The sequence below is a fragment of the Lissotriton vulgaris genome, chromosome 1_2 (genome assembly GCF_964263255.1).
Source record: "Lissotriton vulgaris chromosome 1_2, aLisVul1.2, whole genome shotgun sequence".
NCBI classification, from domain to species: Eukaryota; Metazoa; Chordata; class Amphibia; order Caudata; family Salamandridae; genus Lissotriton; species Lissotriton vulgaris.
Window position 1 is genome coordinate 13300010 of NC_141686.1, and position 26369 is coordinate 13326378.

A 26369-nucleotide genomic window follows, 5' to 3' on the forward strand; every position below is an offset into this window, starting at 1 on the left:
TGGGGAGGGGTGACTCTTTGATCTGAGCAAGGCCGTGCCTGGGAAGGTGAATGATGGCTCCACCTCCCACGGGGAGTCTGATAGCACATCCCCTCATTCTGAAAGCGCAGGATGTCGCCTTGTAAACCAGGTGTTCTCCGACCCCACCGAAATGGTTCTGACTGGATGGAGTGATTTGTGTTTTTAAGAGAACAAAGACTTTTTAGGTATAAAAGGCTGCGCTGGAACTTTGTTCAAGTGTACTCCTTCTGGATGTCAAGATGAAACTCTGTCCGAGTGAACAAAGGAAAGGTCTTTGAAACGTTCACCAAGGTTGCTGGAGAAACTACCTGAGGGCCTGAATTGAGAGAGCCTCCTGCTCAAGTCTCAGGGACATTAGACTTCACTCCGTTAGCCGTCACAATTCCTGTGCGAGGAATTCTGCTTGCAGGTGACGCCTCCGTCGAGTGATCCCGAGCCTCTAGTTCTACTGTGAGGAACACGGCCCGAAAACCTTTGCTGAATCTGTGTGGGCCACTGCAGCTAGGAGAGAGCTGCCGAGAGCCCGCCTGCATTCGAACCTTCGGAACCTTCGCTGAATCTGCGTGGGCAGCTGCAGCTAAGAGAGAGCTGCCACCGCTGAGAGCCCGCCTGCATTTGAACCCTTGGAACCTTCGCTGAATCTGTGTGGGCCACTGCAGCTAAGAGAGAGCTGTGGCTGCTGAGTGCCCACCATTGTGCCAGCCTGGTCGAGATCACCATTCATCCTGTGGGCTGCTGCAGCTAAGAGAGAGCTGCTGCTGCAGAGTGCCCGCACTTTTGCCAACTTTGCATCATTGTGATTTGACCAGGGGGCTGCTGCAGCTAAGAGAGAGCTGCTGCTGTTGAGTGCCCGCTCCTTGGCCAACTTGGCATCATTGTGATTCCTCCTATGGGCTGCCACAGCTAAGAGTGAGCTGCTGCCGTTGAGTGCCCGCACCGTTGCCAACTTTGCATCATCGTGATTTGTCCTGTGGGCTGCCGCAGCTAAGAGAGAGCTGCTGCTGCTGAGTGTCCGCATCTTGTTCACCAGTGTCGAGGATTTCCGCTATCATCACGTGGGCTGCTGCAGCTAAGAGAGAGCTGCTGCCGCTGTGAGCCCACCATGGAGCTGCAAGACGAGAGTCTTCGCCACCCCTAGCCCGGGCAGTCGAAGCCAGCGTGCTGCTGTAGCTGAGAGCCTGCCTGTCACTGCGTGCCCGAATCATAGTGGGTGCACGCTGCAGGCCCCTGTAGCCAAGACTTGTGATCGCTGGGAGTCCGCCTGTCACCGTCTCCTCTTCTTCGAGAAGCTGCGTGCTGTTTCCCCTTTCAACGGCAGGTATCTGATGTGCACCGGGTCACGTAGGCCCCGGCCTTGAACTCAGTCAGTGTCACGTTCTGGTGAATACGTTATTGTCTTTTTGAGCCCCTACTAGTTTACGTGCATTGTAGCTTGTTAAAACGCTTTGAGAGTCTTGGGTTAAACCTTAGATAAAGATATTATTTTTCGATACCTACCTGAGTTGTGTCCTTTTGTGGTATCATTACTGCCTTATTGCACATGGTCATAAATGCTTCACACACTGCCTCTGAGATAGGCCTAACTGCTCATGCTACGTTACCACAGGGTTGAGCAGGAGTTATCAAAGGGGGTAGCCCACTTTCCCTGACTTAGGAATAAGGGTCCCTATTTGGACATTGGCACCAGCCATCACCAACTTGAGACCCTCATTTTTAACATCGGTGGGCAGCGGTGGGATCAGGACTTGCATTTATGATCCACGTACAATAACTGGTAGACACCACTAGTGAGTGTTGACCAAAGCGTAGCCACAATTTTTTTTTATTGTTTGGTTGATTGTTCTAGGATTGAATTGTTGATCACAGCCATGAGTACTGCTAATATGGGAAGGCCAACCTCCAATGCTTTGGAGGATCTCACCTATGAGGAGGAAAGATTAGATACCTATACTGCCAGACAGCTGAAGTCATTTTGTAAGCAATTCTCCGTCCCCGTGGTAGGTCTCTCTAGGGAGGAGGAGTACCAGAAGGTCTCTGAAGGCCTGGTGGGAAGTGAAAGAGTCTGCTGGGGATGAGGAAGAGAATGCTGGAGGGCAGCAGGATGATGCAATCCAGGTACTATTGTATCCCTAAAAAGACTGACCCCAGAAGAGCTGGAGGACAGCGAGAGACATAGGAGACACAGTTTGGAGATGGCTAAATTGGAAGGTGAAAAGGACCTTGAGAGTAAGAAGTTAGACATTGAGAATCGATTGACAATTGAACTTGAGAAAATGAAAATGGAGCATGAGAGAATGTTGAGGGAGATAGAGATCAGGGCGAGGAGTGTCCCGGTCTCCCCATCTGGTGGCAGCATACCTTTAGTATCTCCTGAGACTAGACTTTATATTCCTAAAGATGTCATTAAGGATTTTCACAAGAGTGAGGATATTGGGCAATGGTTTCCCACATATGAGATAGCAATGGTGTCCCACCGGGTCTTGAGAAGCATTGGGGATCGGGAATGTGGGGACGCTTTGTGAGTGATGGTAGGGATACCCTGTTGGACCTGCCTGAGGAGAGCAAGATGGTGTATGCCTATATGAAGGAAGCTTTGATGACCCACTATGGTATGACCTGGGAAATGTACAGGCAGAGGTTTAGAACCTGTAAGATGTTAGAAGCTACCACATGGATTGAATGTGGGCCTTTTTTCTGCAGAGCAATGGATTCCTGGGTAAAAGGTCGCAAAGTGGAAACTTTTGAGCAATCGTATGATTTGTTTGTCTGGGAGCTTTTTTCTTGTAACTGTTTTCCAGAGCTACGCCAGCACCTGATTGATAGCAAGCACACGAACCCTAGGAAGCTTGCTGAGGAGGTAGACCACTGGGTGAGCACCCGGGTCCGCAAAGGTTTTATGGGAGACTTTGCCAGAGGTGGGCAGGGTCCCCAGCAGAGAAGTGGGAGAGACATGGGTAAGCCAAGGGAGTTCCAGAGAGGACCCCAGAGTATTCCCAAGGGAACCAAGCAGTGGTGTCCCAGCCTCCCCCGTAGAAAAGGCCAGCGTCCACAACAGGTAGACCTGTTCAGAGGGGGCCACTCACTTGTTTCAAGTGTGGTCAAGTGGACCTCCGGTATTATGATCCCCAGTGTCCCCAGAGGAACCCCAATGTATTCCCTTGTGCACCAGCACATGCACCATTCTGCCAGATTGGCAATGTAGCCCTGGGGGTCAGGAGATGGAGGTCCAAGGTGGGTGGGATCCCGTAGAGTTAACCTATGTCTCACTAGGAGACTTTGAGAAGGTACCTAACCCCACATTGCCTAATAACACTAAAAAGTACCGGCAGTGGGTGACCATCAATGGCCATAGGGGGAAGGAGCTAGTGTGATTGCTGTTAGCTCCAGGTTGGTGTCCAAAGAGCAGGTTGTCCCCCATGCATTCTACCCTGTAGTGTCAGCAAATAACTCAGAGGGCCAGTGTGAGGTGGCTCAGGTTCCCTTCAAGTGGGGGGTCTCAGGAACTCTTCAAGTGGCTGCCACCACCGCGGAGAGCCCACCTGCATTCAAACCTTACCGGACGCGCAGCGGGCGAGCGCAGCGGGCGAGCGCAGCGGGCGCGCCGGCAGCTCGCCGAAGGCACGCCAAAGGCAAGCCCGTCTGCGCTCGTCCGTGCCAGGCCGGGCCCTGGGCCCATAACCCCTGGAGGAAAAACATCTGCACTAAGGGTCTACTCATCCGATTTGCTACTCTCCTTGCGACCCCCCGTCAATCAAAACTGTAAGATCCTACAGAATGACAGGCACAGTTCCATCTCGTGTCCTTCCTGCAACTTTCAGCTTGAGGTCCCTCAGCTTTGCCGGCCCTTCTCCACAGACCGCAAGCCGTCTCACACGTGGTCTCTCGGCAGTCTCAACTGCCGATCCCTCAGCAAACACAAAAGAAACATCTATGACCTTCTGTCTGACAGCTCATTGGATGCCTTATTTCTCACGGAGACGTGGTTACATGCCAGTGCAGGCCCTGACATTGCAGAAGCCTTACCGCCAAACTACGCCATAGTTAGAAAAGACAGACCCACAGGAGTGGGGAGTGGTATAGCAGTCATTTTTAAAAAATCATTCCAATGCACCTTGGAACCGGTCTCCTTAAATGCCTGCGAGATGGCCCTTTTCAAACTCCAACTACACCCCAATTTCACCTTCTCGGGTCTTCTGATCTATCGACCACCTGGTCCCGTCCAACCCTGGGTTACTCAATTTGTGGACTGGACCGCATTGGTTCGGGTAAACTATAGCAACCTGTCCATCATAGGAGACCTAAATATACACTTTGATGATCCACTGAATAAACCAGGCAGAAATTTAATTCATGACCTTGCTGCCATGAACATCACTTTGTGGAACTCGGGAGCAACACACACAGGAGGTCACCTCTTGGACCCCATTTTTTCCAGCATTCCCCTGTCACACTGCCTTCCAGCCCTGCCCCTGCATTGGACAGACCACTTCCTAATTTATTTTAGTGTGTCTAATTCAATGGTTCCTAGCTCTTCTAGCATATCAGCACAGCCAGGTAAAAGGAACTGGAAGAAGCTGGACATCAATCACTTCATTTCCGTCCTAGACTCTGCACCTCTGGGTGAGATACTTGACACGGAGGACATGGAGATTGTAGCCACAAAGATTAACAAGTGGCTTCTAGGAGCCTTAGACACCTGCCTGCCTCTGGCTCAAAATAAATACAAAACTCACAACTCCCCAGCGCTATGGTACAATGAGTCATTGAAGGCGGTAAAATCCAAGTGTAAACGTTTGGAACGCCTTTGGAGGAAAGATTATTCCTCTGCAGCCGGCTTGACCTACAAAAACGAACTTAAGCTCTACCACAAAGCCTGTACCACAGCTAGAGCCAATTACGTGGTGAAGACAATTTCTGAGGCCACCAACAAATCAAAAACATTGTTCAATCTTGTAAAAGAGTTAGCAGGCTCAAACACCACAGCCAAACCCCTTCCGTTGAATAATGTTCAATGCGAAGAATTGGGGTTGTTCTTCACAAATAAGATCGAGATTATCTATCAGGACATCGTCAGACAGCACCAGGTACAAACCGTGATGAATCTGGATCTTGGCACGAAGGAGGAGGTCATCACCCTCTTGACCTTTTTGGTGAATTGTTGCGCTATATAAAAGCTTTTGACATTTGACATTTGACATTTGCCAGAACTGTCCTATAAGCCACTTACATCCTGGCCTGAAATCAATGTTCAGGGCTTTCAAGACATCTTAGGGAAGTTGAAATCTGGCTCTCCAATTGACCCCCTCCCAATATATGTACTCAAACTCCTGGACACTCCACAACTTTCCATCATCTGCCAGGCCCTTAACCTATCCCTTTCAACGGGAAAGGTTCCATCCATGTGGAAACATGCCATGGTTTCACCACGGCTTAAGAGAACCATCGGCAGATCCCAAAATTCTGGCCAACTTCCGCCCCATATCCCTCCTCAATCAATCAATCAAGGCATTTATAGAGCGCACTACTTACCCGGAGGGTCTCAAGGCGCTTGGGGGGGTGGGGTGCCGCTACTGCTCGAACATCCAGGTCTTGAGTTTCTTCCTGAAGGAGAGGTGGTCTTGGGTCAGGCGAAGGTCGGTCGGGAGGGTGTTCCAGGTCTTGGCGGCCAGGTAGGAGAAGGACCTTCCTCCTGTTGTCTCTCTTCGGATGCGGGGGACGGCGGCGAGGGCGTGGTTGGTCGATCGGAGGTGGCGTTTGGGAGCGTAGAAGTTGAGGCGGTTGTTGAGGTAGCTCGGGCCTTGGTCGTGTAGGGCTTTGTGTGCGTGGGTGAGGAGACGGAAGGTGATTCTCTTGTTGACGGGGAGCCAGTGCAGGTCTCTCAAATGTCCGGAGATGTGGCTGCTCCGGGGGATGTCGAGGATGAGTCTGGCTGAGGCGTTCTGGATCCGCTGGAGTCTCTTCTGGAGCTTGGCGGTGGTTCGGGCGTAGAGGGCGTTGCCGTAGTCCAGTCGGCTGGTGACGAGGGCCTGGGTGACCGTCTTCCTGGTCTCGGTGGGGATCCACCGGAAGATCTTCCGTAGCATGCGCAGGATGTTGAAGCACGACGAGGAGACGGCGTTGACTTGTCTGGTCATGGAGAGGGAGGAGTCCAGGATGAAGCCCAGGTTGCGTGCGTGGTCTGTCGGTTTGGGTGCGGTGCCCAGGGCGGGGGGCCACCAGGAGTCGTCCCAGGCGGAGGGCGAGGAGCCCAGGATGAGGACTTCCATCTTGTCTGAGTTCAGTTTCAGGCGGCTGGTCGTCATCCACTCGGCTACGTCTTTCATCCCTTCGTGGAGGTTGGTTCTGGCGGCGGCGGGGTCGTTGGTCAGGGAGAGGATCAGCTGGGTGTCGTCGGCGTAGGAGATGATGTTGAGGTTGTGTTGGCGTGCGATGACCGCAAGGGGGCTCATGTAGACGTTGAAGAGGGTGGGGCTGAGCGAGGAGCCCTGAGGAACGCTGCAGATGACTTCCGTGGCTGCAGATCTGAACGGTGGTAGGCGGACTCTCTGTGTCCTTCCAGCGAGGAAGGAGATGATCCACTCCAGTGCCTTCTCCTGGATTCCGGTGTTGCTGAGGCGCTGCACTAGGTTGCGGTGGCAGACAGTGTCGAACACCGCGGAGAGGTCTAGGAGTATGAGGGCCGCTGTTTCACCGTTGTCCAGCAGGGCTCGGATGTCATCGGTGGCAGCGATGAGGGCGGTCTCGGTGCTGTGGTTGGCTCGGAAGCCAGACTGTGAGGGGTCGAGGGATCCATTCGTCTCGAGGAAGGCGGCCAGCTGCTTGTTGACGGTCTTCTCGATGACTTTCGCTGGGAACGGGAGGAGCGAGATGGGGCGGTAATTCTTGAGTTCGGTGGGGTCCGCTGTTGGTTTCTTTAGTAGAGCGCCGAGTTCGGCGTGCTTCCAGCTCTCAGGGAAGGTGGCGGTGTCGAAGGAGGAGTTGATGATGTCCCGCAGGTGGGGTGCGATGACAGCGTCGGCCTTGTTGAAGACGTGGTGGGGGCCGGGTCGGTCGGGGATCCGGAGTGGATAGAGTTCATCGTGCGGATGGTGTCTTCTGTGTTGATCTGGGTCCAGGCGCTGAGGGTGGTGGTGGGGGGCGTTGGTGGGGTCGTTGGGAGCGTTGGTTGTGGGCTGAAGCTGTTGTGTATGTCCGCGATCTTGTTGTGGAAGTAGGAGGCGAGGAAGTTGCAGAGGTCTTGCGACGGGGTGATGTCGTTGTTTCCGGCGTTGGGGTTGGAGAGCTCTTTCACAATGTTGAAAAGTTCCTTGCAGTTGTGTGCGTTGTTGTCCAGCCGGTCCTTGAATGCTGTTTTCTTGGTGGTGCGGTTCAGTTGGTGGTGCTTCCGGGTGGCGAGCTTGAGGGTGGTCATGTTGTCCAGTGTTGGTTCCCTTCTCCAGGCTTTCTCGAGGGCTCGGCAGTTCTTCTTGGAGCTCTTGAGTTCGTCGGTGAACCATGGGGCCTTCTTGCTGCCGGGTCTGCTAGGCGGGGTCCTCAGTGGGGCGAGGACGTCTGCGCAGTTGCTGATCCACTTTGTGAGGTTGTCAGCGGCCTGGCTGGGGTTCGCTGAGCTGGCGGGAGGGTGCTGGCTCAGGGAAGCGGCGAGCTGGTCTGCTGTGATCTTGTTCCAGTTTCTTCGGGCAACCTGTTGCTGTTGGTGGTGGATCGTGGATCTCCTGAAAGTGAAGTGGACGCAGCTGTGGTCCGTCCAGTGGAGTCCGGTGGCGTGGCTGAAGACGATATCCTTGCTGGATGAGAAGGCAGCGTCGAGTGTGTGTCCGGCGAGGTGGGTGGGGGTGGTCACCAGCTGCTTGAGTCCGAGGTTGGTGAGGTTGTCAAGCAGGGTGGTGGTGTTGCTCCTTCCTGCCTTCTCCAAAGTTTTGGAGAAACATGTTCATGGTCACCTTGCCAGGTTTTCGGAGGAAAATGATATACTTCACCCCTCACAATCGGGCCTCCGCCCTGGCTTTTTGACAGAGACGACATTGCTTGGCGTGATGGACAATCTTCGCCTTCTAGTAGACAGAGGGGATTCCGCTGCGCTGATTTTACTTGACCTCAGTGCAGCGTTCGACACCATCTCCCACAACATTCTGCTAAAATCGCTCTCTGCCATGGGCATTAGGGGCAAAGCATTGGACTGGATAGCATCTTTTCTGACACTCAGGACATTCCATATTACCTCCAACACCTTGGCCTCAATTGTCCATCTATCCCCTTATGGAGTGCCCCAGGGCTCAGTGTTGAGTCCTCTGCTTTTTAACCTATACGTAACCCCTCTCGCCCAGATCGCCGAAGCAGCAGGTCTCAACATGTTTACTTATGCCGACGATTCACAGATCTTCTTTTCACTCTCCAACGGGGACCATGTTTATTCCTCCCTCCTGCAGTCAGGCCTTAGGAAAATTGCTACTTGGATGAGTGATAATATGCTCAAATTAAATGGTAGCAAAACGGAGGTGGTAAAACTAGGTCCAAACCAACATCTCTGGAACCCAAGTCACTGGCCCTCTGAAATGGGTTCCCTACCCACTCCGTCCAACCAAGTACGCAATCTGGGCATTATCATAGATAATGGCCTAACCATGGAGCCCCAAGTCACTAACTTAACATCCACCTGTTTCACCATCCTGAGGTGGCTCAGGAAAATCATCTGGATGTTACCAGTCCACACACAGAAGTCCGTGGTCAACGCATTAATCACCTCCCGGTTAGACTACGGAAATGTCCTCTACTTGGGGTCATCACAGGCAGTCATGCGACACCTTCAAATTTTGCAGAATGCTGCTGCATGACTACTCTGCAAGTGCCACAGAACGGAACGCATGTCCGGTCATCTTAAGGCACTCCATTGGCTACGTAATGAAAGTAGGGTCAAATTTAAGACACTGAGCCTCATGCACATAATTAAATGGGGAAATGCCCCCAGATATTTACAAGCCCTCGTGCAAACCTACACGCCGGCTCGTTGCCTGAGCTCCTCTTCTCACGGGCTTTTCTGTGTGCCTAAAGTGCGCCGAGCGAGGATGGGGGGAAGATCATTTTCCCTGCTCGGCCCCAAGCTTTGGAATTCTCTCCCTCTGTATCTACGCATGGAAGCTCGCTACATCCACTTTCGCAAAGCCATGAAAACATGTCTTTTTAATCAGTAATTTGCTCCTGCCTCTCCTCTGAGTTTTATGATCTGCTCACTGGTCAATTATCCTTCAGCGCTGGGAAACCCTTTTTGGGTAGCTGTCGCGCTTTAGAAGCCTAACAAATAAATAAATAAATAAATAAATAAATAAATAAATAAATAAATAAATAAATAAAACCTTTGCAACCATCGCTGAATCTGTGTGGGCCGCTGCAGCTAAGAGAGAGCTGCCGCTGCTGAGAGCCCGCCTGAATTTGAACCTTCTGAATATGTGTGGGCCGCTGCAGTTAAGAAAGAGCTGTAGCTGCTGAGTGCCCACCGTTGTGCCAGCCTAGTTGAGATCACCATTCATCCTGTGGGCCGCAGCAGCTAAGAGAGTGCTGCTGCCGCTGAGTGCCCGCACCTTTGCCAATTTTGCATTATCGTGATTCGTCCTGTGGGCCGCTGCAGCTAAAAGAGAGCTGCTGCCGTTGAGTGCCCAGGCTTTTGTCGACTTTGCATCATTGTGATTTGACCTGTGGGCTGCCGCAGCTAAGAGACAGCTGCTGCTGTTGACTGCCCGCAGCTTTGCCAACTTTGCATCATCGTGATTCGTCCTGTGGGCTGCCGCAGCTAAGAGAGAGCTGCTGCCACTGAGTGCCCGCACTTTTGCCAACTTTGCATTATTGTGATTTGACCTTTGGGCCGCCGCAGCTAAGAGAGAGCTGCTGCTGCTGAGTGTCCGCATCTTGTTCACCAGTATCGAGGATTTTCGCTACCATCACATGGGCTGCCGCAGCTAAGAGAGAGCTGCTGCCGCTGTGAGCCCACCATGGTGCTGCAAGACGAGAGTGATCGCCACCCACAGCCCGGGCAGTCGAAGCCAGCGTGCTGCTGTAGCTGAGAACCCGCTTGTCCCTGAGTGCCTGAATCATTGTGGGTGCACGCTGCAGGCCTCTCTAGCCAAGACTTGTGATCGCTGGGAGTCCGCCTGTCACCGTCTCCTCTTCTTCGAGAAGCTGCGTGCTGTGGCCCCTTTCAACAGCAGGTATCTGGTATGCACCGGGTCACGTAGGCCCCGGCCTTGAACTCAGTCAGTGTCACGTTCTGGTGAATGCATTATTGTTTTTTTGAGTCCCTACTAGTTTACGTGCATTGTAGCTTGTTAAAACGCTTTGAGAGTCTTGGGTTAAACCTTAGAAAAAGATAATATTTTTCGATACCTACCTGAGTTGTGTCCTCTTGTGGTGTCATTACTGCCTTATTACACATGGTCATAAATACTTCACATACTGCCTCTGAGATAGGCCTAACTGCTCGTGCTACGTTACCCCAGGGTTGAGCAGGGGTTATCAAAGGGGGTAGCCCACTTGCCCTGACTTAGGAATAAGGGTCCCTATTTGGACATTGGTCCCAGCCATTGCCAACTAGGGACCCTCATTTCTAACATTGGTGGGCAGCGGTGGGATCAGGACTTGCATTTATGATCCACGTACAATAACTGGTAGACACCACTAGTGAGTGTTGACCAAAGCGTACCCACAATTGTTTTTTTATTGTTTGGTTGATTGTTCTAGGATTGAATTGTTGATCGCAGCCATGAGTACTGCTAATATGGGAAGGCCAACCTCCAATGCTTCGGAGGATCTCACCTATGAGGAGGAAAGATTAGATACCTATACTGCCAGACAGCTGAAGTCATTTTGTAAGCAATTCTCTGTCCCCGTGGTAGGTCTCTCTAGGAAGGAGGAGGACCAGAAGGCTCTGAAGGCCTGGTGGGAAGTGAAAGAGTCCGCTGGGGATGAGGAAGAGAATGCTGGAGGGCAGCAGGATGATGCAGTAGAGGGGGGGGATAGAACACCCTCCAATCCAGGTACTATTGTATCCCCAAGAAGACTGACCCCAGAAGAGCTGGAGGACAGCGAGAGAGATAGGAGATATAGTTTGGAGATGGCTAAATTGGAAGGTCAGAAGGACCTTGAGAGTAAGAAGTTGGACATTGAGAAGAATCGATTGACAATTGAACTTGAGAAAATGAAAATGGAGCATGAGAGAATGTTGAGGGAGATAGAGATCAGGGCGAGGAGTTTCCCGGTCTCCCCATCTGGTGGCAGCACACCTTTAGTAACTCCTGAGAGTAGAGTATATATTCCTAAAAATGTCACTAAGGATTTTCACAAGAGTGAGGATATTGGACAATGGTTTCCAACATATGAGATAGCAATGGTGTCCCACCGGGTCCCTGAGAAGGATTGGGGATCGGGATTGTGGGGACACTTTGTGAGTGATGGTAGGGATACCCTGTTGGACCTGCCGGATGAGAGCAGGATGGTGTATGCCTATATGAAGGAAGCTTTGATGACCCATTATGGTTTGACCCCATGAAATGTACAGGCAGAGGTTTAGAACCTGTAAGAAGTTAGAGGCCTCCACATGGGTTGAATGTGGGTCTTATTTCTGCAGAGCAATGGATTGCTGGGTAAGAGGTAGCAAAGTGGAAACTTTTGAGCAATTGTGTGATTTGTTTGTCTGGGAGCTTTTTTCTTGTAACTGTTTTCCAGAGGTACGCCAGCACCTGATTGATAGCAAGCAGACTAACCCTAGGAAGCTTGCTGAGGAGGTAGACCCCTGGGTGAGCACCCGGGTCCGCAAAGGTTTTGTGGGAGACTTTGCCAGAGGTGGCCAGGGTCCCCAGCAGAGAAGTGGGGGAGTCAAGGGTAAGCCAATGGAGTTCCAGAGAGGACCCCAGAGTATTTCCAAGGGAACCAAGCAGTAGTGTCCCAGCCTCCCCCGGAGAAAAAGCCAGTGTCCACAACAGGTAGACCTGTTCAGAGGGGGCCACTCACTTGTTTTAAGTGTGGTCAAGTGGACCTCCGGTATTATGATCCCCAGTGTCCCCAGAGGAACCCCAATGCATCCCCTTGTGCACCACCACATGCACCATTCTGCCAGATTGCCAGTTTATCCCTGGGGGTCAGGAGATGGAGCTCCAAGGTGGATGGGATCCCGTAGAGTTAACCTATGTCTCACTAGAAGACTTTGAGAAGGTACCTAACCCCACATTGCCTAATAACACTAAAAGGTACCGGCAGTGGGTGACCATCAATGGCCATAGGGTGGAGGAGCTAGTGTGATTGCTGTTAGCTCCAGGTTGGTGTCCAAAGAGCAGGTTGTCCCCCATGCATTCTAACCTGTAGTGTCAGCAAATATCTCAGAGGGCCAGTGCGAGGTGGCTCAGGTTCCCTTCAAGTGGGGGGGTTTCAGGAACTCTTCAAGTGGCTGCCACCACCGCGGAGAGCCCACCTGCATTCGAACCTTTGCAACCTTCGCTGAATCTGTTTGGGCTGCTGCAGCTAAGAGAGAGCTGCTGCCGCCGCTAAGAGCCCACCTGAATTTGAACCTTTTGAATATGTGTGGACCGCTGCAGCTAAGAGAGAGCTGTAGCTGCTGAGTGCCCACCGTTGTGCCAGCCTAGTCGAGATCACCATTCGTTCTGTGGTCCGTTGCAGCTAAGAGAGAGCTGCTGCCGCTGGGTGCCCGCACTTTTGCCAATTTTGCATTATTGTGATTCGTCCTGTGGGTCGCTGCAGCTAAAAGAGAGCTGCTTCCGTTGAGTGCCCACGCTTTTGCCAACTTTGCATCATTGTGAATTGACCTGTGGGCTGCCGCAGCTAATAGAGAGCTGCTGCCGTTGACTGCCCGCACCTTTGCCAACTTTTCGTCATCGTTATTTGTCCTGCGGGCCGCCGCAGCTAAGAGAGGGCTGCTGCTGCTGAGTGCCCACATCTTGTTCACTAGTGTAGAGGATTGTCGCTATAGTCACGTGGGCCACCACAGCTAAGAGAGAGCTGCTGCTGCTGTGAGCCCACCACGGAGCTGCAAGACGAGAGTCATCGCCACCCCCAGCCCAGGCCATCGAAGCCACGTGCTGCTGCTGCTGAGAGCCCGTCTGTTCCTGAGTGCCCGAATCATTGTGGGTACACACTGCGGGCCCCTGCAGCCAAGACTTGTGGTCGCTGGGAGTCCGCCTGTCACCGTCTCCGCTTCTTTGAGAAGCTGCGTGCTGTGTCCCCTCTTAATTGCAAAAAACACAGTTGATGGACAGAATGCAGAACAATGTCTTACATTCACCCCAGTACAAAGATCTGGGCCTAAATCCATCGTTTTTTTGCACTCCACACCACCCTAGGTCAGACAATGGCTATATGCAAATCAGCCTTGACCCTGTGCCTCATGGGAACAGTCCAGCCCGAACTACCAAGCCTTGTCTTTCCTAGACCGGAATCAAGCATCCAAGGACCGGTTTCTGGCTATCAGCCTTCTTCAGCCTGGATAGCTTGACTCCAGTGATGTAGAGTGCCTGGGACTCACGTCTGAGCATACCCAGCCCACTCGGGGTGAAAATTGCAAAAAACACAGTTGATGGACAGAATGCAGAACAATGTCTTACCGCTTTTGCCCGCCAAGAGTGTGGCAGGGTATGCTCAGACGTGAGTCCCTTGCTCACTTTGCCACTGGATTCAAGCAAGCCGGGCTGAAGACGGCTGGAATGCTAGAAACCGGTCCTCGGAAGCTTGTTTCCGGTCCAGGGAAGACATGGCTTGGCAGTTCAGGCTGGACTGTTCCCATGAGGCACAGGGTCAGACTGATTTGCATATAGCCATGTCTGAACTGGGGTGGCAGAGTGGTCTACAGAACGGTGATGGATTAAACTTTTGACTGGGTGTGAGTGTTTGATTGATTCAGATGCTCCGTCCATCACCACCCCCTTTTGTACCGTGTCCCCTCTTAATGGCAGGTATCTGGTGTGCACCGGGTCGCGAAGACCCTGGCCTTGAACTCAGTCAGTGTCATGTTCTGGTGAATACGTTATTGTCCTTTTGAGTCCCTACTAGTTTACGTGCATTGTAGCTTGTTAAAACTCTTCGAGAGTCTTGGTTTAAACCTTAGATAAAGATAATATTTTGCTATACCTACCTGAGTTGTGTCCTTTTGTGGTGTTGTTACTGCCTTGTTGTGCATGGTCATGAATGCTTCACTCACTGCCTCTAAGATAGGCCTAACTGCTCATGCTACGTTACCACAGGGTTGAGCAGGGGTTGTCAAAGGGGGTAGCCCACTTGCCCTGACTTAGGAAGAAGGGCCCCTATTTGGACATTAGTGCCAGCCATTGCCAACTAGAAACCCCCATTTCTAACACTACCCCACTCCATTCCACCTCAATCTACTACACCCCACCCAAATCTATCCCAATTAAATGTATCCCTCTCCAACCTACTCCACTGTAATGTATCCCAATCTACTTTACTCCAATCTACTCCACTCTACTCCAATTTACCCCACTCTACCGCAATCAACCCCAAATCTATCCCACTCCAATCTATCCCACTTCAAACAATCAACCCCCACTCCATTCCATTCTACCCTACTGTAATCCACCAATCTACTCCACTCCAATCTACCGACTCCACTCTATTCCAACCCCAATCCACCCCACTCCAATCTTTCCCAATATACCCCACTCCACTCCAATCTACCCAATATATCCCACTCCACTCTACCCAATATACCCTGATCTACCATATTTACCCTACTCCAATCTACCCCACTACAATCTACCCCAATCTACTCCACTCCAGTCTGCCCACTCCACCCCAATCTACCCCACTCCACCCCAATATACCACAATTCAATCTATCCCACTTCATTCTACCACACTAATCTACCCAACTCCCCTACTCCAGTCTACCTTACTCCACCCCACTCCAGTTGTGGAGAGGATGTGGTCTTACGGCTATACTGCCAACTTTGGACCTGGGAAACCACTCCACTCCAGTTAGGGAGAGGATAGTGGTCTTAATGCTATACTGTAGACTTTGGAGCTGTTAAACCAAGGTTCGAGCCTTGGGGTTGACTCTGCATCCTATGATTCTGGGCAAATCACTTAATATGGGCAAATCACTTAATCTCCCCATGCTTCCCGAAAAAACCATGAATGTGACCTTGTGTAACATAACGTGCTCATGTAAAGCGCTCCAATACCTTGGGGTCGAGTTTGTGCTATATAAATCTGCACAAAAAAATAAAATTCTACCCCAATTCACCCAACTCCATTCTGCTCAGTCCACTCTAATTTAGCCCCACTCCACTCAACCCCAATCTACCGCATTCCACTCTACCACAATCTATCTCACTCCAATCTACCCCACCCCATGCCACTAACCTTTAGCCATGCTGAACAGCAGCCACACTAATGTACAACATGGCTAAAATACATTGCCAAAGCCAATAGCTCTCAAATAGGTGAGGCCTGTTGGCTTTGCCAGTGCTTGTTCCCTTTTGCCTTATTTGCACTCACCCCAAACTGCATTTCTAGTGTTCTTAATTGACAGTGAGTTGGAGCATCCTAGGATGGGGGAAACCTTACATTGTTTTTCTTGCACTTTAGTGTTCACAGGATAGCCGGTGGCAAACCTCTGCCGCAAGGCTTGACTGGTGGCAGCATTATATAGTTTTTGGGGGTGCAGAGGCTGTTTGCAGGAGTAGTGCAGTGGACCTATCTGTGTTAATTCAGTTCAATGGACCATGGTAAATGGGAACCTTTAATGATCATGTACATGTATTTAGTGCATAATAATGAAATAGAGGCTGACTGCTTCCCACTGAGTACAACAAAGATCGCCCTTTTCCTCAGTTGTTCTCAGTTTCTTTGTTCTCCATTTGTATTGCCATGAAACCCAGGGTGAATTCTGAGAGCAGAGCAAGCTCTGCTTTATCCAGCATCAGGAAGCCCTTTCTACCTCTCACCAGAGACAGGCAGGCTGTAAAGTAGCATCTATTTACCAGTGAAGGTGACTGAGTGATCAATCAATCAATCAATCACTACATTTATAAAGCGCGCTACATACCCGTGAGGGTCTCAAGGCGCTAGGGGGGGCGCTACTGGTCGAAGATCCAGGTCTTGAGGAGTCTTCTGAAGGCCAGCAGGTCCTGAGTCTATTGTAGGGTGGTGGGGAGGGTATTCCAGGTCTTGGCGGCGAGGTAGGAGAAGGATCTGCCGCCGGCGGTGGTTTTCCTGATACGAGGGACTGTGGTGAGGGGCGAGGTTGGCTCAGCGGAGGTTTCGGGTGGGGGTGTGGAAGCTGAGACGGTTGTTGAGGTATGTAGGTCCGGTGTTGTGTAGGGCTTTGTGTGCGTGGATGAGGAGTTTGAAGGTGATCCGCTTGTTGATGGGGAGCCAGTGCAGGCCTCTCAGGTGAGGTGTGATGTGGCTTCGTCGGGGGACGTCGAGGATCAGTCATGCCGAGGCGTTCTGGATTCGTTGGAGTCTTCTCAGGAGCTTGGTTGTTGTTCCTGAGTAGAGGGCGTTTCAGTAGTCGAGTCTGCTGGTGATGAGTGCCTGGGTGACGGTTCTTCTCGTGTCGGGAGGGATTCATTTGAAGATCCTGCGGAGCATGCAGAGGGTGTTGAAGCAGGACGCGGAGACGGATGTTGACTTGCCTGTTCTTGGAGAGGGTGGAGTCGAGGATGACCCCCAGGTTGCGTGCGTGGTCTGTGGGTTCCGGGGCTGTGCCTAGCGATGTGGGCCACCAAGAGTCGTCCCAGGCTGATAGGGTGGGTCCGAGAATGAGGACCTCCGTTTTGTCTGAGTTCAGCTTCAGTCTGCTGTCCTTCATCCAGTCTCCTACGGCCTTCATTCCTCTGTAGAAGTTGGCTTTGGCGGTGTGGGGGTCTTCGGTGAGGGATATGATCAGCTGGGTGTCGTCGGTGTAGGAGATGATGTTGAGTTCATGTTGTCGAGCGACGTGGGCGAGCGGTGCCAGGTAGATATTGAACATCGTCGGGCTGAGGGAGGATTCCTGTGGAACGCCGCAGATGATCTCTGTGGATTTCGAGCGGAAGGGTGGGAGGCGGACGCTCTGGGTTCTGCCGGAGAGGAAGGATGTGGTCCAGGCCAGGGCCTTCTCTTGAATTCCAGCATCATGGAGGCATGCGGATAGGGTGCGGTGGCAGACTGTGTCAAAGGCTGCTGATAGGTCCGGGAGGATGAGGTCGGCTGTTTCTCCTTTGTCCTTCAGGATCCTGATGTCGTCAGTGGCGGCGATGAGGGTGGTCTCTGTGCTGTGATTGCTGCGAAAACCGGATTGGGAGGGGTCCAGGATGTTGTTGTCTTCGAGGTAGTGATGATTCTCCTTGACGAGCACACTCCCTGTGCCAGTGTTTGCTCCTGCTTTTATTAAATGCTGTGGGGAGCTCTCATCGACCATGGCACTTTCCAGTGCTTCATTTATGAAGGAGTAAGTGCTGGACCCAAAGTTTTGCTCAGAAGCCAGAGGAGGGTACGGAATGTTGCTGTGCTGAATGCAAAGGGTGCATAGTTTTTGTTTCACCTCCAGTCATTCCCTGCTCTTTATCTCACTCTTACAGGTTGTTTTTCATCCCTTTGTACTCCCCTTGTCAGGGTTTCCATCTTCCTCTTTTTTTCTCCCTTGGGTGCATTTCTTTCTCTTGCTCTGGGTCAGAGGCTAATGAGGAAATATAAGTGCCTGTCCCAAAAATGAGTGCCGGTGGGCCCTATACCACTAGCTCAAATTAATAACTGGCCCTTTCCCAGTCCCCACTGGTCTCCACCCAATTTGGTGTAAGCACAGGCCCCTCAACAGCTTAAGTGGACTGGGTGCTATTAGTAGGGTTCCGGGGCCACATGTGATCGTCCCCCAGACCCTGTCTTGCCGTGTATCAGTCCAGCTCACAGTTGGCATGTGCACCAGCCAGATCCATTGAACTTGTCTAGATTCTGTGATGTCCTTGTGCCTTTGGGTCCACTCTCTCACTCTCATTGCTCTCTCAAGATCTCTGTCTGCCTTCCAAATGACTGAGATCTAAACCTCTGAATGTTGAGCCATTGACCTGCCAATGCTAAGACTCCCAGTTTACAGGGGTGGCTGGCACTCTTTGATAGTGGTGAGCGAGTAAAGAGCCCCACCACTTCATAAAAAACCAAAATAAAACACTCCTTTCCTCTAAACTCCCAGAGTAAACCACTTCACCCTCCAAAAGCCCAAAATAAAACACCCCTCCTTCCAAAAGTTAAAAACCCCACTAAAATAAAATTTTAAATAAATAAAATAAATGGTACTCCTCAGTATTCCACTTCCTAATCTACAGTTGAGTTCCCATAACCAATTAAAACGCTGCTCTCATGCTTTTAACTAGCATGAGCGACGCGCCGGGGTAGGATGGATTAGTCTGGCTAGGCCTGTGCTTGGTCTCCACCCAACTGTCTAAGACAGCTGAGTGGAGAACTTCAAAGTGTGCATGTCACTTCGGCCGGTCCAAGACAGCCGGACAAAGTGACAAGTGCACTTTGAAGCCTCCAGTGAGGCACTGCAAGCAGAGGACACGCCTCATAAGTCTCTGGGCTCGGGGTCGGCTGGCTGCTGAAGCGTGCACCCCGGAAAAAAATGGCAATATTCTTTGCCATTTTATCTTTCCTGCACAGCTGTCAGCAGGCGGTGGGGTGTCGCTCTTTCCCCCTCGTGCAGAAACCCCAGCTGCCAATTTATGAAAATGTATTTTTGTAGGTACTGGAAAATCAAATCCTAAACCAGGAGATATACAAGTTGCCTGATTCCTTATGTATTAACTGCAAATAGTGAGAAACGTCATTCCACTCTTAGAATCTTGCTTTTACTCCCTACAGACTTGTAGCATCTATATTTCATTGTTGTAGTACATATCTTGGTTCTCAGTGTTTTAGCGACCACGATGAGTGCTTTAATAGTTACCATTTTAGCAAGGCAATTTTAATTGTCTGTGTTCTTTGCTTTGCAAACAGCAAATGTTTACAGTAGGTTAGTAAATCTTGCATAAATGTGTGTGTAACATGAGTACCCAGGGTTGCAACTGCATTTTACCACGTTTCTATTTTTGTTGTTTTCCATTTGCATGTTTTGCAATTCCGGCGGATATTCCATCTTTACTGCAACTGCAATATGTGTGTTGTGTGTTCTGTGCCAACCTTCATATCACCTCCTTTGAGCCAAGCTTTCCATCACAGACTGAGTACTGGTCTTGTTGGTTAGTGGAGAGGATCTGTGACCACATCTCTTATATTGCTAGGTAATCCAAGGTTTTAGTTGGAAATGCCAGGCTGTAATGGAGTCCAGATTCTTACCCATAGGTGGCCTTATTGTGAATGCAGTGCTCACTGATCCTTGCAGCCCCCCCTGGAAGACCCTTTCTTGCAACGCCTTCCTTGAGGCTGAGTTGCTGACCAAAGCCTGCACAGTGGGACTTCTCTCCGGCAGCCACAAATCTTAGATCTTCCTCCATTGAGTGACATTTGGGCAGCATCAGGATCACAGGTGCTGCCTTTTCTGGCCACCCTCTGCTGCCACCTTGTGTCACAGTGGGTGCTGGTCCTTCCCCTGCAACACCTACTTCAGGTCAGTGCTGCTGTCTAACATCTTACCAGAAGGTCGATGCTGTCGCACTGCAAGTCTTCTATGCCCTGCATAGCTTTCCCTTTTCCAGGCCAGCTTTCCAGGACTCACTACTCTACTTCTGCCAGATTGAGAGGCTGCCTCTCGTAGTTTTGGGCAGGGGCGGCCTTAGGCATGTGCAAGCTGTGCACCTGCACAGGGCCACCAAACCCCAGGGGCCACCACGCCGATATATATCCTTAATATAATAATCCTCTGAGGATGGATACATATTTGCGTGGCAGCCCATGGCAGGGATTTGGCAGCCTCCTGCTCTGTTCCACTTCCAAACACCCTGACCTCCCCCTCTTCACTGGCCTCCGTGCTCTGCCCAGACCCCCTCTTCCGGGGCCCGCTATGTACGCTCCCTGCCCAGGGCCACATGAGCCTGGAGCCGCCCCTGTTTTGGGCCACCTTGTCATCCCCTTTATAGAACATGAGAGGAGACCCACTGTTATCAATTATACCATTGGTACCACGGACATCAAAGACAGTAGCACAGGCAGAAGTTAGCTGCGCATGAAGCTTCCAAGTAGACATCATGGAGGTACAGAAGTGCAGCCTTTCTACCTTCTTGATTGGTATCTACATAGTTCAAAGTTAATTTAACTGTATCCAGACAAAAAATGAAACTGAGCTGTTGTTACGTCTCAGTGATAAAGGTCTTATCATGCTCTCCCTCCCTCAGTGGCCCGAGGGTCCTCTTCGAGGAAGTTCTTGTGTCAAAATATTCAATCTATCTTGGTGGTGCAAGTAAATCTTATTCCCTGCCCTACCACTTTGCAGTCTGAGTTTTCCCACGCCCCAAAGCTCTCCCCTCTCACCAAGCACGTATGCCTTGTATTCTATGTCCTCCCGATAGTGTCAGTCATTTGACATCACATTTGGCACTATCTTGTGCTTTCTATTTTGCATAATTTTACCTATTAACTTGCATTATGTTACATTGTGTTATTTTATTTATTTATTTATGCATTTTGTAGAGCGCACAACCACCCAAGGGTGTCTCTACACTATTCTACTGGAAGTGCATTCAATTGTACACCCTATCAGGAATCTTTACACTCTCCCAACAGTTGCAATCTCAAGTGTTTTAGCGGTGGTCAGTATTTTTCTCACATGACAACGCAATATACCATCACAGTTTTTGGCACGTAAATGTGACACTAGCGCATATCAAACTACCCAAACGCTTGGACTGTCCACTTCGGCATCCCTAACACCCTGCTTTATGTCAAATAAAAACATCAAAACCAGCCCAGAGGAAAAAAACAAACCTTCAGCTCTTCTATGTTGTTGCAAGAGCTGAAAACTCAGCCTGTCATTCCAGCAGAGCCACCAAGACTGCAGGTCCATGCACTAGTCCGACCAGTGCGTGTCTCTCGGCACCGGTACCTTCACTCTGCCCTGGTGCCCCATTGAGAAGCAGTGCAGTCTCACTTTTGGAGTGCACACAGAGGTCCTCAGTTAGCAGTGAACTCTGTTGTTTCTGCTCACAGTCTAGTTTATTGTCGCTGCCAAGGGAAGCAAAAACACAGAATTAACATGCATTCTGTTTATTGTGGTTATGAAGTGCCCTATTCTTCTACCTAACCAAAATTACTATTTTATCTGTGTCTTTCATTGAGCAAGGCCAATCCAATTTGGATTTGAGTAGTCTTCCTCTAAATTACCTTCCTTTCCTAATTATACTTGACCATATATAAGGAAGTTTGTGCAGCAATTGGGTATTTCACAACAATAATCTTTTTATAATCGCATTCATTAGCCCTTCAAAGCTACTTTTTGTCCCATGTTTTAACTTTTTCCAGTTACATTCTAGTCCTATCTTGAAGCTCTTGCCCTAGTTCTGCTCTATTCAGACTTGGAAATGGTTCCTATCTATCTTATGCTCTCCTGAGTCATCTCCACCTAGAAAAACACAAAGTCATCTTTTCCTAGGAGTTTTATTTTGCCATTTTCCTCCTTTGATGCGGATTTTGGAAGACACTAGTCACCTTTAACAGAAAGGATTCACTGCTGCATCCAGTCCATAACACCTTAAAGACTTATCTATCGACAACCTACTGCACCATCTTGATGAATCAAAAACATCATCCAACATTAACCTCCTATTTAACAACTTCAAGACATTACAGAAAAAACATGTAAACACCTGGGCACCAATGAAAACACAAATGAAAATTGAAACAGTTGGTATTCTGGTGCTTCACCAACAATTGCACCATTTGCAAGACGGAAAGAAAATTGAAGTAAAGTGGCATGCAGATAAATGTCAGTGAAAAATAAAAACACCTACACTATCAATGAAATATTCAACAGAGGCTCTTCATGATAATCAAGCATTGCATCAACCTGCAGCCAAATCCATCAATCGCAAACTCCATCAATAAGTGAAAAATTATCAGCCGCTTCTTCAATTTAAAAATGCAGATCTCCACATGCTGCCATGTATAATACTTTGCAACGTCCTGCTTTCTATCACAGATATTACTGACATTCCGAATTCCCTCAAGCCCCCATTTATGAAAACAATGTCTTATCCATTTCCTTTATCAAAGCTCTCAGTTGAAAAACTCTCTTACCACTGCTTACCATCATCAATACATCACCCAAGGTATCTTTCCAGAAGCTTTGAAGACTTTCAAAGCAACTCACACTAGTCCCTGAAGAACTCACCACTTACTGATCAATCAACCATCCATACTTCATAAAAAATGTAATCAAAAAGCAGTGTACATTGAAATGCAACCATCTCCTTCACGACTACCAATCAGATCAAATCACACTGCAGCACTGAATCTGACACTTTAAAATGACACCTGGCTGACCTCTGACAAAGATTACTCCTATCTCCAATACTTCTTCACATGTCAGCCACATTCAGAGCCATTAACCATCCTACCCTCATCCTTACCCTTAAGTCTCAAATTTGATGGCCTCACAAAGTCCTCCACCAGTTCTGCTTCTAGTTCTCTAATCAACACACATTCATAACATGGGCACCTATAGATCCAAGATGCTCTGTGGCCCCAGCAGTACATCCTGTCCTTCAATATCTATATGGAACCCCAAGGAACTGTACTCACTGACAACAGCATCAAAATCCGCAAATATATTGATGAATGTCTCATCCGCTAGAGACATTTAAGGACTCATTCACTGCCTGCACCTCATCTAGACTCCGATTACAGTTCCAATCTGACCAAAATGTTCCTGTCCTACAACAACAACAAACAAGTACTAGTTCAAACCTGACTCATCAGCATTAACGTAGATGGATTCAACCTCAAATCCCAAGTCACTCGGATCCACCCTCAAAACGAATCTTTCCCCCAAGGGATACATCCCCTGGAAAATCAAGACTGCATGGTAGCAGCTGTTTTCACCGCAGACATTGAAACAATTTCTTCAGTAAAGCAATTTCAGAATAGCTGTCCAAGCCCTTGTACTTTCATATCTGGATGGCAACAGAGCCTTGCTCCATAGCCTCCAAGGATTTCTTATGAAGAAAAGAAAATGATTTGAAGTGATGTTTGTTCACTCTGATAAGTTGACGTGAAAATTGTACGTAAAAAAAGGAAATACTAAAAAGGAGATTTTAAAGAAGTAAAGCTATAAAGTCATGGTTAACATATAGGTCTGTTGAAAATGAAAAGTTAAAGGTAAAAAGGTTGACGTTTTACCACTAAGTAAGTGAGTTGCACATAAACATACCTTAAACTTAACCCCAAACTGGCACCTCTCCTTAATCCTAAAACTTACATTTTTTCTCCTACATCACATTTTATCTACCAGTTTACGGGGGCTGGTACTGCACGTACGCCTGTGCCACAGCAACTCTCCTCCCATACCATCTCTTATGCCTTCCATTATTTTAACCCTAAACCAACTCCTAAAGTTAACCTAAGCCTAGCCCTTCCTATCAAAACCGAAAATATTACCCTGGTCCAAACAGGAACCCTTACTCTAGCCCCTAACCATAACACCTTCCCTTGCCCCATCCCTTACTCTAATCTCAATCCTAACCCACCACAAAAGATAAGATAATTATAACCTAATCCCTTATCTCATTCCATCATACCCCTAAACTATAGATCTTGTCTAGCAACATCCTTCACACCATGCTTTACTCTGAGTCCCTAGCCTTAACCCTACTCTTATCATAACCACAAAACATAATTTATACCTAAACCCTAAACATTTCCCTCATCTTATCGCTTACGTCAACCTAACTCTTGCATTTCTTACTTTTTTAAAACATTTTGAACATTATTCTATTTTGTAGCCTAATATTCTGCTTTTCTAGGTTTTTGTCTCTCTTTTTTTGTTAATCTCCTTTTTTTAGTCTATTTTTTCACTGTAAACATGTAAATTGGTCTTTCAGGGTCATTTGGGTGTGATATAAACCAAATCGATGAGTCAAAGTAGATAATTTATGGCAAATTTCAATCCTCTGTATAGGAGGAATAATTTCATGGCGGGTTTTGTATTTCATGGACCATAGAGGGTCAACCTAATGCTCTATTACTTACCAGTAATCTTCATTACTCCGGGTCCTGTTGTCCTCGTCCCATTCAATACAAAGTAGAGATAACCATCTCCCGACAGAAAAAAAGATCATAGGAATGCTGGGACCCTAACCCTGCCCCACCCACTGGGAGTACATAAGCAGGACTTCCGCCTGAACTACCAAGCACCCAACAGGAAGGCCGGCCGGCCGGGAGGGAGGGCGGGGTGTATGAGAAGTCGAGGACAATGGGACCCGGAGTAAGAAAGATTACTGGTAAGTAATAGAGCATTAACCCCAGGCCCCTCCTGTCCTCGTCACATTTAGTACAAAGTGGAGAATACCAAAGCAGAAAACCCGGCCTTCCAAAACCCATACGCACACCCAGGAAACCACACCAAAAGACAGCCACCCAGGGGAAGCACAAGGTAGAACCACCAGAACCCAGGCAGAGCACCCAGAGAGGAGGGCGCCCCACCAAATTAGGGATGCACCAAAGCAGGGATGCACCTACCAAAACAAAAGGAGACTACTAAGACGGGGAGGCGGACGACACACAGAGGGCAACCAGCACACACAAGGAGCACGCCCCAGCAAACAAGGAAGGGGGAGAACAAGCCCAACAAAAAAACAACCAAGACTGCCAACAACAAAGGACAGAGAGGAGGCCACCCAAAGAACAAGACCCCCAGCGGCCCAACGTGCCAGCAAACCAGAAAATGAGAAACTGAGAACCCAGGCCAACAAAAGGGAAAACCCAAATCGCCAGGCGAAGTGGAGCATGCACAAAAAGTCAACGAGGCCAAAAAAAGAAAGCCCAAAAGGAGGCACCCCAAAGAGGCCCTAGAGGCAAAACCCCAGAAGGGAGACCAGCGCCAAAGCAACCAACGCCCCATACCACAGCGGGCAAGAGAAAACAAAGCCTCAACAGGACATGGTCAAGGGTGCCTACCAGACAAAAGGTGCACAGCACTACCAGGCAGTCACATAGGACCAACCCAAAAAGGAAAGAGGACAGGACCAGCCAACAGGCCAAAGGCACATACCCAAAGAACCATCCAAGTGCAGGACTACTCAGACCAAGCCATAAAGGGGGGAAGCATCGGCTAGGCTCAAGCCCCCCCCCCCTCTGCCAACCAGAACGACCTGGCCCCAGAGAACCCAGAGTACAAAGCTCCTGGAACCCCACAGAAGAGCACCAGGCCCCAGGAAAGAAGGCCAGCACCAACCACCAGAGTCGACAGATGACAACCACCAAGCACCCTGCATGGGAGGCGAGATAGAGCCCAGGGACAGGCAAAGAGGGAAACCCAAGGCACCCACAAATAAAGCCGGGGAAACATGAACACAACTTAGGAACGCTGTCCCACAAGGCTCCAAGAGCTAAAAGGGAGCAGGCCCGGCAGAGACCAGAACCCCAGTAGGCCCAAACACCGCCCACAGAGCAAGTCCCCAAACAGAGCCAGGGTCCGCCAGGAAAAGAGCAAGCAGCAAGTGCCGACGAGGCAAACCCCAAAGGATAACGATACCAGGGGAAACCAAAGAAGAAGGGGAACAAGAGGGAGAGCCTGCCCTAACAACACAGCCCCAGCAGAATGCTCCAACCGCAAACCTGAGGAGACTGGAGCATGAATCCACAGCCCCAGAGAAGGCACACACCTACCACCGGAGAAGAGGCGCAAATGGCCCCCACAAAACCGCCAGCCGACCAGGCAGCCCAGAGAACCAGAGCAAGGGAACGACAAGTGTGCACTAGCAGCAGATGAGCCAAGACCAGAAACGGGCAAAAGAACAGGCCAGCCAGAGAAGCCTCCAAAAAGACTAGACAGGCTGTCGACCACCAACAGACAGCCCAGCAAAGACGACCGGGGGCCAACAACACGGAACCCACAGAGGCCCAGAAGCGGTGGGATAGGGCCAACCGCCACAGCCCGGAAACCTCAACCTGAGGGGAAATATCCCCAAAACCAGCCCAGCCTGCATAGGCAACACAAGCCAGGGTAGAAGCCAAGCAGACCGCACAGGCACACCAAACTACAAGGCCCAGCATGCCCCAAGGGAGAGCAGGAGCAGGGAAGAAACCCCCCAAGGCACAGCTAAGACAACAGAGGTCAAAAGCAGCCGGGAAGCCAGGGCCGAAGCCAACCTGCCCGCCCCAACAAAAGGACCCGGTGGCCCAACCCACACCTAGGGAAGGCTA